This window comes from Halichoerus grypus, chromosome 6 (assembly GCF_964656455.1).
Source record: "Halichoerus grypus chromosome 6, mHalGry1.hap1.1, whole genome shotgun sequence".
NCBI lineage: Eukaryota > Metazoa > Chordata > Mammalia > Carnivora > Phocidae > Halichoerus > Halichoerus grypus.
This window is the reverse complement of record NC_135717.1, coordinates 29668280-29682788: the sequence shown is the minus strand read 5'-3', so window position 1 is coordinate 29682788 and position 14509 is coordinate 29668280. Positions and strand designations below refer to the sequence as shown.

The 14509-nt window shown below is 45.5% G+C and overlaps 1 long non-coding RNA gene across 1 annotated transcript in view; it reads right to left on the bottom strand.

Moving 5' to 3' along the window:
- LOC144382077 (uncharacterized) overlaps positions 1 to 14509 on the bottom strand; it is a 405648-nt gene that overhangs the window by 353572 nt on the left and 37567 nt on the right. Inside the window, exons 4-5 of the long non-coding RNA XR_013448474.1 lie at positions 4841 to 4894; positions 3735 to 3817 (exon numbers count right to left, since the gene is read on the bottom strand). This is a non-coding gene — a long non-coding RNA (uncharacterized LOC144382077). The remainder of the gene's footprint in view (positions 1 to 3734; positions 3818 to 4840; positions 4895 to 14509) is intronic.

Genomic DNA, 14509 nt, shown 5'->3' with positions numbered 1-14509 from the left:
CCATGACTGATGAAGGAGTGTCTACCTCTACAGCAAGGAAAGCTCTCGACCCAAACCACATGAACCAAAAAGGGGGAACAGGTAATTTCTTTTAAGGAAAACCAAAGTGATATTAACAGGAGGAAAAAGATACTGGAAGACAATAGCAAGACGTGTCCATCTCACCCAGGAAGCAAGGACATAACTGCTTAAATCGTAATGTGGGAAAACGTGATGAACATTTGTTCAGCACTTCATATATGTCAGGCACCTTTCTAAGGGCTTTGCAAAGAGGATTAGTGATTCGCGTCCCTATTGAACAGATAAGAAAAATTAGGCTCACAGAGGTTAAGTAACTTGCCCAAGTTCACACTGCTAGAAAGTGGGCTGAGTTGGGATGTGAACCCAGATCTCCCCAATGCTAAAGCTCCTACGCTTTCCTCTATACCACTCTGTCTCTTTACTGAGTAGAAGGCATCAGGCAGCAGGCATGGGAATAATCGGGATGACTACTTGGCCAGGGGTGAATATCTTAATCCTCGCCAATCTAGGTACCAACATCTATATATTCACATGCACAGATACACTCACACGCTTCCCAGTGACCCAGATTGAATGGATAGAACCCTCTGTTTCCCAGCACACATCACATAAAACCAAAGAAAAACATATGCTCCCCTTTCCTCATTACCTGCATCCCTCACCAGCCAAGGGATCCCTAAAAATGGTCAGAACCCCAGAATTCCACTTGGGAACCCTCTCTACCACACAACGGAGTTCGTGGTCTCTTCAAAGAATGGGCGAATTAAATGTCATCACCAAGGCTTGCCAGATCCATCAGAAGTGGGGCTTTGGTCGTTCAACTCGATTCCTTCTCTTGAAAATCAAATCAGTCATTCCCTAAAGCATTTAATTTGATCCAACCCTCAAAGGTGGTTTTTCCAGAAATGGCAGGGATCTGCTGATCTTTCCGTACTCTGGGTGAAATCTCAGTCCTGTTAACATGGTACCTTGTCTCCCTCCTCTGTCTGAGCTGGGAACAAGAAGAAACCTTTACAATGATAGCCTTATAATAGGATTGTATTTTTTCTGCACATTACACCTCAAGGGATCATTGTCATTTGTTTCCAACCAATGACAATCCAGCTTCCCTGGACCCCCTAGTTGCTTGGGGAGAAATGTTACTGCACAGCTCATCTACAGTGATGCTTTATAATTGTAGCAGAAATCCAATGTTAATAGAGCTGTCTGGCTAAAGAGGTGCATGAGCCCTTGTGTATCCAGATCAGTGCCCCAATGGCCTGAAAGCCATATCTGATGTTTCTCCATTTTGATCACATTTTGCATATATACATAAAAATAGGAATCAAATTTGATCACACACAAAGATGAGACACGGTCTCCAGGAAACAAAAAAAGACCCAGCCTGTTTATTCTGTTATTCTAGGCATTTTATAGCTCCCTACCCTCTGCAATTTTCTATGTGTTCTTTACTTTTTCGTGAAATACCCCTTCTTATCTCCACTTATCCAAATACATTCTTTAATTGCCTTCTGAGACCACCGCAGCTTACAATGATTTTTCACCCTCCAGTGGCATTTGACTGTACCTTCCATTTGGCAATTAATCATTAGCATCCTTGTGAAACTGCCTGCATCCTTCAACTGAACTGTTTTAACTATTCACATTGTCAAGACCATGGCCCTCGGTTTTTGTTCTGGTTTCGTTTGGTTTTAACTTTAGAAGCTTTTGTTAATTTGTCATGTAGTTAACATACAATATTATATTAATTTCAGGTGTACGATATAGTGATTGAACATTTATATACAGTTTAAAGTGATCACCACAGTAAATCCAGCTACCATCTGTCACCATAGAGAATTGTTACCTAGTATTAACGATATCCCCTATGCTGGAAAATGTATCCCCATTATCTACTATCGTAGTGATTTTAAAACCAGAAGTTGGTATCTTTTCTTTCCCCCTGGTCCTAGTTTTAACCTTACCTGAATTCGAAGACAATGGGTTAAGAGAGTGGAGAATTCTACCTTCTAACCCTGCCACCCTCTCCAATCACCACTCATCCCTGACCACCATGTTGGATGTTCTAGATCTCTGTGGAAGCTCCAAACAATTGGTCACCCCAACCACAGACATCAAGAGCTCCTGACGGTACTGAAAATGATTCCATGAATTCTGAGGAGCTGAGCCAAGTGGGAAAGGAAGGAAGGTCAATTAATGATAAAGAGAGTGAATAGATGACATGAACCTTCTGTAAGGATAACAGGTCTACCTGACTTAGTCAAACCATAAGAACAACTGTCTGGGTAGCTCTCCGTTGTTCTGAAAGTTCTGCTGCCACGGGCACCTTACCACCTATCATTGCCTTGACCCCCAAACTCCCTAACTGCAGCTGCCATTGATTCTATTCACGTGGCCTGACCCCTTGCTTAGCCTGACTTCAACTGAAATGTCTTCTGAACAATCTGTGTCCCAGATCGGCAGTCTTCGGAAGTAATGGTGGTTCAAAGAATGGACTCTGGAGTCAGACTCTTTGAGTTTGAAGCTCACCGTAGGAAGGAAGCTACTTAACATCATCTGTCAATTTGGAATAGCGGTACTATGTACTTCATGGGGTTGTTTTGAGAGAATTAAATGAGAAAGTCTATATAAAGAGTTTAGCAGAGATCCTGACACATAGTAAGTTCTCCGTGAATTTAGCCTTTTATTATGACAGTTAGGTCTCAGATCCTTAACTGTACATAAAGTATTGAAGGAACAGAATGGGGTCTTTTCCTTCATGATACCCTCTAGTGGTTATAGAGGAATAGGATGGGCAGAAGCTTTGAAGTCATTCAGACGGAGGCCAGACCCAGACTCCACAACAGACTAGCTGCATGATATTAAGTTATTTACTTACCCCTTTGCAGCCTCCTTTCCCTAATTTATAAGTGGAGTAAGTAATATCTATTTTTCTGAGTTGTAAGTATTCTAGAGGATATATAGAGATAGCTGGACTAAAATAAGGATACAATAAGCAGTGATCCATTTGCGCCTACAGATCTGAAAGAGTTGCAAGGACATTTTATTATTTCTGCTCATCTTTCACCAATGGTCTACAAGAGCCAGGAGTGTATATTAAAGACAAACAGAAAAGGGTTGGTGCTTTATCCTACGGAGGCCCATCTCTCTGAAAGGGCTCTACGACTCCTTTGTGTGGTGGTATAATTACTTAAAGTTCTTTTTTTGTTGTTTTTAATGATTTTTTTTTATTTTTAAGGAATCTCTACACCCAATGTGTGACTCAAACTTACAACCCTGAGAGCAAGATCATGTGCTGTACCCACTGGGCCAGCCAGGCGCCCCACAATTATTTAAGATTCTCAAGGCCTTGGTCGTCAACTTGATTACTATTTTTTTTTTTTTTTTTACAAAGAAAGGAATTTCATATAAAGAACATTCTCAAGTTATCTCTGCATCACTAATCTGGCTGTGTAACGTAGGTAACATAGGTCAAAAGGGGACTCAAGAAAGACTACACATGATTCTATCTGGGAAAAAAAAAAATTCCCCTGCTAATGGTGGATCAGGTGCTGGGGCTATAGCCAATGGGCAGCATATTGAGTCTAAGCACTCGACTCCAATACATGGTTTTGGAGAAAAATCTCAAGATTGTCAAAAATACACTTAGAGATTCCATTTCCAGATACAACACCTGGAGTCAGCCCCATGCAGATAAACCCTTCCCGAGGTACCTTCTCTAGCAGACCGTCTTCCGGAGGCTGGAGCAGTAACTGTCCATTGCTCTTCATGGTCCCAGCTGTGTGCTAATTAGAACCTGATGGAAAATGGTAAGAAAAATTAGGACAAAATGTCATCTCTTCTTGCTAAACTGCAGGCCAAGTGCAGAAGCTTCTGATTCAGGCCACAGTGTCATTTTCCTATATAGGGCACACCCCTCCATTTATCAACCTTGATCTAAAGAATGAACTTCAGACATGATTTCAAAGAGGGAATGCCTCAGACAGAGTTCCTGCTGGTCATTCTGGCCCCCTGAAAAATCAATCTTTCCTCTGGTCTGTGGGAAGCATGGTACTATTGTCTGCTCAGCTCCCAGAGTCCTTGCCCCCTGCATGAGGAGGACTTGCAAACCTAAGCTTTCAAATGCCTAAGATACCAGGGAGTTAAGAGTGACCATTTTGGGAGGTTGTCCCCCAAAATATCTTGCGCTGCTTTCAGCACTCTGAGAGTAGCTGAAAAGCCCCCAAAACATTCTCAGAAGGCAATACTAGGCACGCAATCTACCAATATGTCACCAAATACCAACCGTTCTTTCTAAATTGCCTCATCTGGGAAGAGAAGCAGAAACTAACGGAATTGGAAGGGAGTAGAATCACAGGGTTAGGAGCTGGGTTCATGTCTCACCACCACAGCCTGGCTACTCCAGAGCCCAGCCTCCTCTCTGGTAAAGTGGGAATGATAATAATAATAATATCACCAATCTTACAGAGTTGGGATGGTTATTAAACTGTACAATCTATATAAGGTGCTTAGCCCAGAGCCAGTAAACAGTAAGTATTCAATAAATTGTTCTTAGAAACATGTCTAAGTGTGTGATTTCATTGAATATCACAACCCTATGAAGTGGGTAAGGCAACCCTCTTCCGTGAAGTCACCAAGAAAACTGAGACGCACAAAAAGGAATTTGCTTTGGACGCGACAGCTAGGAACTGGCAAAACCATGATTCAGACATAGGTCAGGGTGACCCAGACAACCTTAGCTAATTTAATAAACTGTTAAAGCAGGCGACCCAAGCCTTTTGGAATCCCTGGCCTCAGTGACATAGAGCTCAGCACTCACCGAGGGAGAGAGCCGCACCAATAAGCCAAGGGAAGAGCCACTCCAACCTCCAAGCTGCAAAAAGGAAATGATTATTAAACATTTATAAAATCACACCCCGTACAATGAAATCACCTTTAGGGCACAAGGCAAAATTCAACCCATTCAACAAAAACGCCTCCAGGTTCCTAAAACTGCAAATGGAGAAGTGTCTATTTTCATAAAATCAAGAGGCTGGGGACAGGGTTTGATGGACAGCCAGCTTCATACCCCCTTCATGGCACAGCTCTGAAAAAGAAGGGGGGACGGGGAAGGGAACTGTCGCTGATCAGGCACTTACTAAGTGTCACGCCTCGTGTCAAGTGTTTTATGGGTCTTATCACTTCATCCACCAAATAACGCTAAGACATAAGGATTATTAGCCCCATTTCGCTGGTGTGTAAACTGAGGGTCTGAGAGATTAAGTGACTTGCCCAAGGTCACACAGGAGAAACACCAGCATTAACAACCACGTTTGTCTCAACTCAGCCTCAGGGCAGAGACACCATTTCACATAGTGCGCAATGGGACTGGTGTCCCCAGAGACATCCTGAAAGCTCCTTCCGGTATACCCTGCTGGACTTTCCCAGAGCCAGCATTCCTTAAGAAAAACTAAATTAGGGGCACCCAGGTGGCGCAGTCGGTTAAGCATCTGCCTCCTGGTTTCGGCTCAGGTCGTGCTCTCGGGGATGTGAGATGGAGCCCCACCATCTGACTCCACACTGAGTATGGAGTCTGCTGGGGTTTCTCTCTCCCTCTCCCTCTGCCCCTCCCTGCCTCATTCTCTCTCTCTCTCTCAAATAAAGTTTAAAAAATGAAATTAATTAATCAATGGCCCTGGTGCTGTCCCTAAGATGTGGGTGGCTGAGAAGTCCCAGAAATAGAAAGAAACCCTTTCCTAGAAACACTGCCTTCACTCCATGTCCCCTGACTCTACTTAATGACTCTGGATAAAGTAAAAGCTGCTTTTTTATCCTTATTAAGCAATATACTCTTCTCTGTAACTCCTAGCCCTCACCCTCTCTGAGCCGTGCCTGCATGTTAATTCTCTTTTCCCTGTGATCCCTATGCCCTAACAACACGCTGAACATGAGGTTTAATTATTGAAAGGGAGTGCGTTCTGTAAAAACAAAAAAAAATGTATACCTGAGAACCTGCCAAGGCAAAGGACAGGCAGATACCACCTAATAGGACAATACCTTCGGCCAGAGTGATGGCATTATGGCAAAATTGCAGTTAAACAAACGATACCATGCCAGGGAAGATTTATCAGCACTTTTTGAATAAACCTGATTTCCAGTGGCTTATTAAGTTAGCTCTGAAAATTCCTCCTCTGGGTTAAAACCTGGCTTGCAAAATACTGTTTGGAAATTACGCACCCTTTAAGGGCACTAATGAATCCGTCCTGGCATTCGCAAAGCTAAAATCCTTTCCATTTTTAATTAAAGCATACTTTTCATCAAATACTGATATGACCTCTTTTTTACTGGGAATTTGCAAAAACACTTTTAGAACAAAAAGCTATTAAATTATCAATCATGTAGAGTTTCACTTCCACCCAGAAAGTAGAGAGCTGGAAGGAGCGATATTCCCAACTCAATGACAAAAAAATGGCAGACAAACTTTGAAATCTTAACTTTCATTAAACACATCCCAACATCCCAGGAAACAGGGAGACCCAGTGGCCTGAGCGCCAATGAAGGACAGGCTCCTCCCCAGATCGTCTGGGGCAGAGCTTGGCATGAGGAGACAGCGGGCCCCATCCATGCAGGTAAGAAGAATTCAGCTAAAATTTGAAACAAAGTGCTAAAGGCCAAGTGTGTGCTGACGTGAGCTTATTGAGCCCCCAAGAGTCACAGACAGGGAAGCTTACACCATTCATAGGCTCTCCTCTGCAGGCCTCCAGGGGATGCTTGGAACAAAGATCAGAAGCCGGGTACAATACTAGAAAGAGCCGTCCTTGGTGGTTCGGTCCTAGAGCTCGGCTGGGGTAAACAAAGAAGCCTTCATCCAGATCCTTCTCCCCAACAGCACTAAAACCTCAAGAGGATGGAGCAGGGCAGAGAACCCAGGGCACAGATGGAAACCCTCTGCAGGAGGGGAAGGGCAGGAAACAGTTGCATAACAATGCAGGGATCCGTTTACCAATAAGACACAACCCTCCTACCTGTCAATATACATAAGGAAAGAGTTTCAAAATATCTGAAGAGAAGACGGATAAAAGTGAAATAGATGAATGCACAAGGACAGGGGGAGACTAACACTCTGCTCGGTGCTCCTTGCTAGGACAGGTAGGAAGAAAACAAGTAGAGATATGAGCCTCGAACAATATTACCAACCAACCTGATCTAGCTGACATGGATAACACACCACCCCACAAGAGAATGCGTGGATTTTTCTAGTGCACTCGGAACAGTCCCCAAGATAGATCATATTCCCCTACATCTAGATCTATGCAGACTCATCCAAGAAATAGGAAAGGAGGAAAGACTTTTCAGTTCATTCTTTAGGCAAGCATTATATCAACACCAAAGCAGGCAAAAACAAATTACCAAGAAGAAGAAAGAAGAAAGAAGAAAGGAAGAAAGAAGAAAGGGAGAAGGGAGAAGGGAGAAGGGGAGGAAGAGGAAGAGGAAGAAGGAAGAAGGAAGAAGGAAGAAGAAGAAACAAAAGGAAATCAAAAGTTTGCTGTCCAATAGAACTTCTTGCTATAGTGGAAATATCTGCACTGTCCAATGTGGCTCTCGAGCCCTTGAAATATGACTACCATAAGTGAGGAAAGCAATTTTTAATTTTATGCAATAATTTAATCTGTTTATATTTAAATTTATATAGCACATGAGGCTAGGGATTACTGTATTGTCTAGTGCAGCTATGGACTGATGTTCCCAATGAACATGGATGCAAATATCCTCAAAAACATTAGCAAATGAGATCTAGCAATGACAAAACATCATGACTGAATCAGGTTTATCCTGAGAACACAAAGTTGGTTCAGCCTTCAAAAATCAATCTATGTGTTAGATTGATCCATGTGATCCGATCAACAGACTCAGGAAACACAGTCCAAAACTTCAGTGTCCAAGCATGATAAGATCTCTCCACTAGACAGGAATTAAAGGTAATTCCCTCAGGGGCGCCTGGATGGTGCTGTCAGTTAAGTGCCCGACTCCTGATTTCGACTCAGGTCATGATCTCAGGGTCCTGAGTTCGAGCCCCGCATCCTGCTCTACGCTGGGCGTGGAGCCTGCCTACAATAGAGAGGGAGGCAAACCCTAAGAGACTTAAATATAGGGAAACACACCGAGGGTTGCTGGAGGGGAGGCGGATGGGGAGATGGGGTAACTGGGTGATGCGCATTAAGGAGGGCACTTGATGTAATGAGCCCTGGGTGTCGTATGCAACCGATGAATCACTAAATTCTAAATTCTACTCCTGAAACTAATATTACACTGCATGTGACACTATATGTGATCTAACTGGAATTTCAATAAAATCTTTGAAAGAGAGAAAAAAAAGACTCTCTCTCTCTGCTCTCCTTCTCCCCCCTCCCTTCCCACCTTGCATGCTCAGGTGCACACTCTAATAAAAATTAATTAATTAATTAATTTAATTAAATAAAGAAACTACCCTACAGGTAACATCATGCTCAGCAGTGAAAGTCTCAAGTCTGAGCACTCTCCTCCTAGAGCCGGGAACGAGACAAGGGTATCAATCCTCGTTAACACTGTACTAGAGGTCCTGGCCACAGCAGTTATAGCAGGTAGTATTGACGAAAGGGTAGATGCATTGATCAATGAAGCAGGAAATAGAGTTCAGAGAGAGATCCACACACACACAGTCCATTGATTTTTGATGAAGGTGTAAAAGGCAGTGTGAGCCACAGAACAGGTTACATGGTTGTTTTGTGCTTATCTGCTTAATAAGTATCTCCATGTATGGCGGTGGGGGGGACAATAAAGCAATCGTGTAGATGGCACATAAATACCTGGTGAATCCACCTCTCCCTTCTCATGGACAATTTCTGGAACTGAAACCACTACTTTGATTGGTAACAGAAGAATAAAACGCGACGTGCAAGAAGGAAATACTACCTCTCTCTTATCCGCCCCACCCTTCTTCACAGTAGATGAAGTCCAAATGACCCTCTTTCTCTCCTACTCCCTCCTCAGAGTGCAAAAACCTTTGAATCAAAACTCCAAACTCAGTCTTCTGGCTCAAGTTCTACAAGCCAGATAGAACATTGATCTCATCTCTCCCCAAAAATGATTTCTTTCTGGACATTGCCTTTGTCTTCTGCTTAGAGATCTGTCCTTTATTTTTTATGCAAAAAGGACTTTGGTATCTTCTCTTGTTGACTGGTTTCTTTCCAGAGGCTCCAAACTCAGACTAGCATATAACACAAAAAGGGTTGCAGCTCTTAAATTGAGTTTCCCAGACGCAGGGCTCGTGTGTAAGGGATCCCTTAAAGGAATGCCCAAGAAAAACCAGTAAGAGGGGAGGCAGGACAGGGTAGGAGAGTTTTGATCAAGTAAGCCTGCAAACCCAGGCAGAACCCCACCAAGGGGCCTTCGGTCTGATGCCACAGGGGGACTCAGAAGTGTAAGTCACACCTGAGTTGTCCCAAGCAATGGCAGGTGAAGTGGGCCTTCCAGTCTTTGGTTATTTAAGGCTGCCCTGTGGGGACATACATTCCCAGGTACTTGCCTTTTCAGGCTCCTTAACCCAAGAGCATGGGTCTCTCCAAGAGAGAGCCACAAGCATGAGCTGCTGGAAGTGGAAACAAACCAAAGCCAGGGGTCACACAAAAATGGGATCCAAGTGGATCTGGGTAGAGCACCAAAGGCATTCCTCACCCCCATTTACTGAGCACCTACTTTGAACCAAGTGTCCTGCTAGGCTTTTTACCACCCTGAAAGATCTGTATTATTATCCCTAAATTTTTATTTAACACTGACATCAACTCTATGAGGTAGCTGTTACGAATTCCATTTTAAAGATTAGAACACTAAGGGGGTGCCTGGGTGGCTCAGTCGGTTAAGCGTCTGCCTTCAGCTCAGGTCATGATCCCAGGGTTCTGGGATCGATCCCCACATCGGGCTCCCTGCTCCGAGGGAGGCCTGCTTCTCCCTCACCCACTCCCCCTGCTTGTGCTCTCTCTCTCGCTGTGTCTCTCTCTGTCAGATAAATAAATAAAATCTTTAGAAAAAAAAAGATTAGAACACTAAGGCTCAGAGAGGCTAAGTAATTTCCTCAAGATCACACAGCTACAAAGTGGCAGCCGTGGGACCGAAAGCAGGGTTTCTGTCTAGATTCTGCCAAGCTGGTTGCTGTTTTCCTCCACGTATGTGTCTCTCTTCCTCTTCTCTGGCCCTTTCCCCCGTTAGGTACTGAGGTTCTTCCTACGACCGACACCAATGGCCATAATTCCACTAGCATTTTCCTCTGGGTTCCGGCCACTGTCACTGTCTACACTCTGGGTCCCTATCAAAACTCACCTGCCTGGGGTCCAAGCCTGGTTCTGCCAGTGTTCTGCTCTCTGCTGCTTTTCCAGTTGGTAAAGATTCTATTGATAGAATTCCAGCCAGGAATCCGTGGCTGGGAATGGGAGCATAGAACTTTCTCTTCCCTCAAATGAATGAATTCCTATCTGGTCTCAAGAACCCAAACTGGAACCTCAGTGGAGTCCGGGGATGCAAGGACCCTGATCTGAGCATAAACAACAGACCAGGCAGTGGAAGACAGCACCCGCTAAAAAGAGCTTTTAGGGAACATCCAGGCGTGCTCTCTGCAACCCAGGGCCTCAGGCTTTCCCGCTCTCAGACCTCCGCGGCCACAGCTGACCTGACAGCTTCTAAGCTCTCCTTTTGAGCCCCCTCACCTCCCCTCTGCATCACAAACACTAAGTAGTGAACTGAGCGGATCAAATCAATGGGCGGATTTCATTGCCCCCAAGGGGTGAGCAGTGAGTATCTTTGCCTAGGCATGGGCCCAGGGTACCTCCTGGGTTCGAAACCTCCCGAGCTCTCCAGAGAGGAAAATCAGAAACTGGCTCTCAGCACGGAGGGCAGAGCGAGAGCGAAGAGAGAGGCCCCTGCAGAGGGGCAGGTGTCGAGGTTAAGATGCAAAGGGACTTAGGCGGGAGGCTTGTTCCGGGTGCCGCAGGACAAGCAAATCTCCGCTCCCCACGCGCTCCCAGCTGGGTCCTTGCAAATGGCCTTCACTGTGAGAAAGCTTGTACATTTCAAGGACGGGGCGGGGTGAGAAGCCTCGGGGTGCCCCCGCCAGCCCAAGGGTCAACCGGAGGTCACGTCCTCTCCATGACTTCCTCCGATGGAATCATCAGGAATGAAGGCGCTACCCAATAAAACTAGTTGAGATGAGGTCATTGGGGTGTGTCCTAATCCGAGGTAACTAGGGGCCTTCCGACTGGAGGGCTACCTGGAGAGCGGCTACAAAACAGCATCTGGTGAGACTGGAAAAGTTGGAAGAAAACAGTCTGAGGATATCTAAGCGAATATCAAAAGTAGCTAGCAGCCACTGAGCACCTACTGTGTGCCATGTGTTTTACATCATTTGCGTTAAGATATCCTGATCAAATGGCTATCTGGGAGTTCACACTTGCCAGATGAGGAAAGCAAGGCTCAGAGAGGTTGAGTAACTTGCCCAAGGGCACACAGCCTACAGAAATTGTAGACAGAAGTTGGACTTCCTTCTGTCAGGCTCCAAAGCCACACCTGATTTAATTTTTATATAAAGTTATGGTCAGAAAGAACAGCACAGTGGTTAAGCACCCAGCCTCTGAAGTCAAACTGTCTCCAAACCCCAGACATGCCAATTATTGGCTGTGCAACCAGTTGGCTGGGGCTGCCATAACTAAGGACCACAGCCTGGGTGGATTAAACAACAGAAATTTATCCCCTCGCTCCAAAACCAAGCCACATTGGCTACTTCGGGGGGGGCGGGCGTAAGAGAAATCTGTTCCATGGGTCTTGCCTCGTTTCTAGTGATTTCCCAGCAATCTTAGGCATTCCTTGGCTTAGTGAGGCATCACCCCAATCACTGCCTTCATGTTCACGTGGTGTTCTCCCTGGGTGCATCTCTGGGTCCAAATTTCCCCCATTTGAATAAGGACACCGGCTGTATTAGATCAGGACCCATCCTAATGACCTCATCTTAACTAACTACACCTGCAAGAACCCTGCTTCCAAATAGAGTCACATTCAGAGGTACTGGGTGTTAGGACTTTAGTGTGTGAATTTGGGGCAGGTGGGGACACAATTCAACCCATAACAGCAATCACTGGCAATTACTTTTTCTCTCTGGGCTCTCATCCGTCCAAGTGACTATTTCGAGTTAGGAGGACTAGAACAGTTAACACATACAAAGCATCTAGAACAGGGGATCAGCAAGCTAGTAAAGGGCCGCATACAGCCCACCACCTGTTTTGTGCAGCCAGCAAGCTCAGAACGATTTCTGTATTTTTAAAGAGTTGGGGGGAGGGGGGAATCAAAAGGAGAATATTTCATGACCCACGAAAAATGAAATCCCAACTTCAGTGTCCATAACGTTTTATGGGAACTCGGCCACGCCCATTCATTTACTTACTGTGGGTGGTTATTTTTACAGGACAGGAGAACTGAGTAGTTGCAGTTCCTACAGGGACCATATGGGCCACAGAGCCTAAAATATCTATGGTCTGGCCCAGCACAGAAAACATTTACCAACTACTAACCTACGAGGTTACCTAGTATATACTAAGACCTATATGAATACTGCTACATTTTCCCCCTTCTCTTTCACCGTGATACCAGTCATCTGCCCCTGCAATTATTCTCTTTGTAGCAGGGAGAATTTTCAACTCACGTGAAGGGGGATGTCCCCATCCACAGCCCGCCCCGCATGCCTGGGGACCCCCCGTCCTCCCCGAGGCTTCTCCTCAATTGGCTGAGCAGCTCTGTGGTATTGATGAGCTGTTCTCCAAGCTGTGAGTCAAGCCTCAGCCACTAAGCTTGCTTCTCTCCTGCCTGTCTCAGCAATTCTGTTTACCCCACTGCACAAACTCCCCACAGCTCCGAGGGCTCCAAAGGTGAGTGCTTGCAGACCTTACATTATTTACATCTGAGAAACTCAAGAGCTTTTTTCCTCCCTCCCTTCCAATCACATCATGTCAAGCCCTTGGCATCTCCAACACAAAGCTCTCCCCGCCCCCTTGTCAGAAGCACCTGCCTCCTTCCCACAAACCGTGGAAAATCTGCATCTTTAAAAAAGACCTGAGTGCACTTTGTCCCCCTATTTTCCACAGGCCAAAAAAAGAAGTGAAGCCTCGTTTTTAGTTGGATGGCTCATGGGGGACACCCAGGAGGAAGGGGGCAGAGGAGGGAAGAAGTGGACGAGGCAGCTGAGCGCAGGGGTGTTTGCAGGACAGGTGAAGGGAGTATATTCCATGCTGAGTCAGCAAAACTGGCAAGCATGCAGTTCAAATGGGGAGAGAAAAACACATTTTCTCGCAGCAATCGGAAAGAGTGGCGGGTTTAATTGCCAAAGAGACTACAACTGTTTTGGCTCAACATGTTCATGGCTTTGTACTGGATGGCATTTTGTGTTCTCTCTCAATTTCTTTTTTTCTTTTAAAAAATTGCAGGATTTAGGAATAAAACCAAGTTATAGGCAGATTAAAGTCTTTGACTCTTAATTAAAGGTTTTCATTCAGCCATTCACATCCAGCCTCAGAATGGTTCATGCAGACATTCCAGTTGCCGTTGAGGAGAAATGAGATATTCTAAAAATAAGTCCTTTCGCCTGCACAGTCCCTCTGAGGTCAGACCATTGTCCCCAAGGAGGACACAGCTGTTACTATTGTTATGTCAATCAGGCTAGACTCAGACCCAGACCCGGATGGGGACACCTCTCTTCTGGAAACTTGTGGGGGAGAAAACTCTCCTCAGAGAAGTCTCCAGTATTGTCCCCAAGGAACCCAATGTTCTAGAAGAGTCCCTGTCTCCCTGCAAGCTCTTTCCCCCCAGTGCTGATCATCCTGCAAAACAGTTTTCCTCATCTCACTCAGTGGCAACTCCAGCTTCAGTTGCTGAGGCCAAAAACCTTGGCGTTCCCCACACCCCACCCCACCCCGACATCTCTCTTCCTCTCATACCCCACATGCAGTCTGTTGACTAATCCTGTCAGTGATCTCCAGGACCGGGTACATCATCTGCGGGGCCCAAGGCAAAATGAAAATGCAGGGCCCCTGTCCAAAGGGTATTAAGAATTTCAAGATGGAGACAGGGCATGAAACCAAGTCTGGGGTCCTTCGGAGCAAGGGAGATAGTGTGACATTGCAGGTCACATGCCCATGAAGCCAACCCTGGTTCTACCTGCAAAAACACATCTAAAATCTGACCATTTGAGGGGGGCGGAGCAAGATGGCGGAGGGGTAGGAGACCTGGATTTCGTCTGGTCTCAGGAATTCAGCTGGATGGGGATCAAACCATTCTGAACACCTACGAACTCAACAGGAGATTGAAGAAAAGAATAGCAACAACTCTCTGAACAGAAAAGCGACCACTTTCTGGAAGGTAGGACGTGCGGAGAAGTGAATCTGAGGCGATATTCGGGAGGATAGACGAGGGGGAGGGGCCTCCGTCGGCCGCT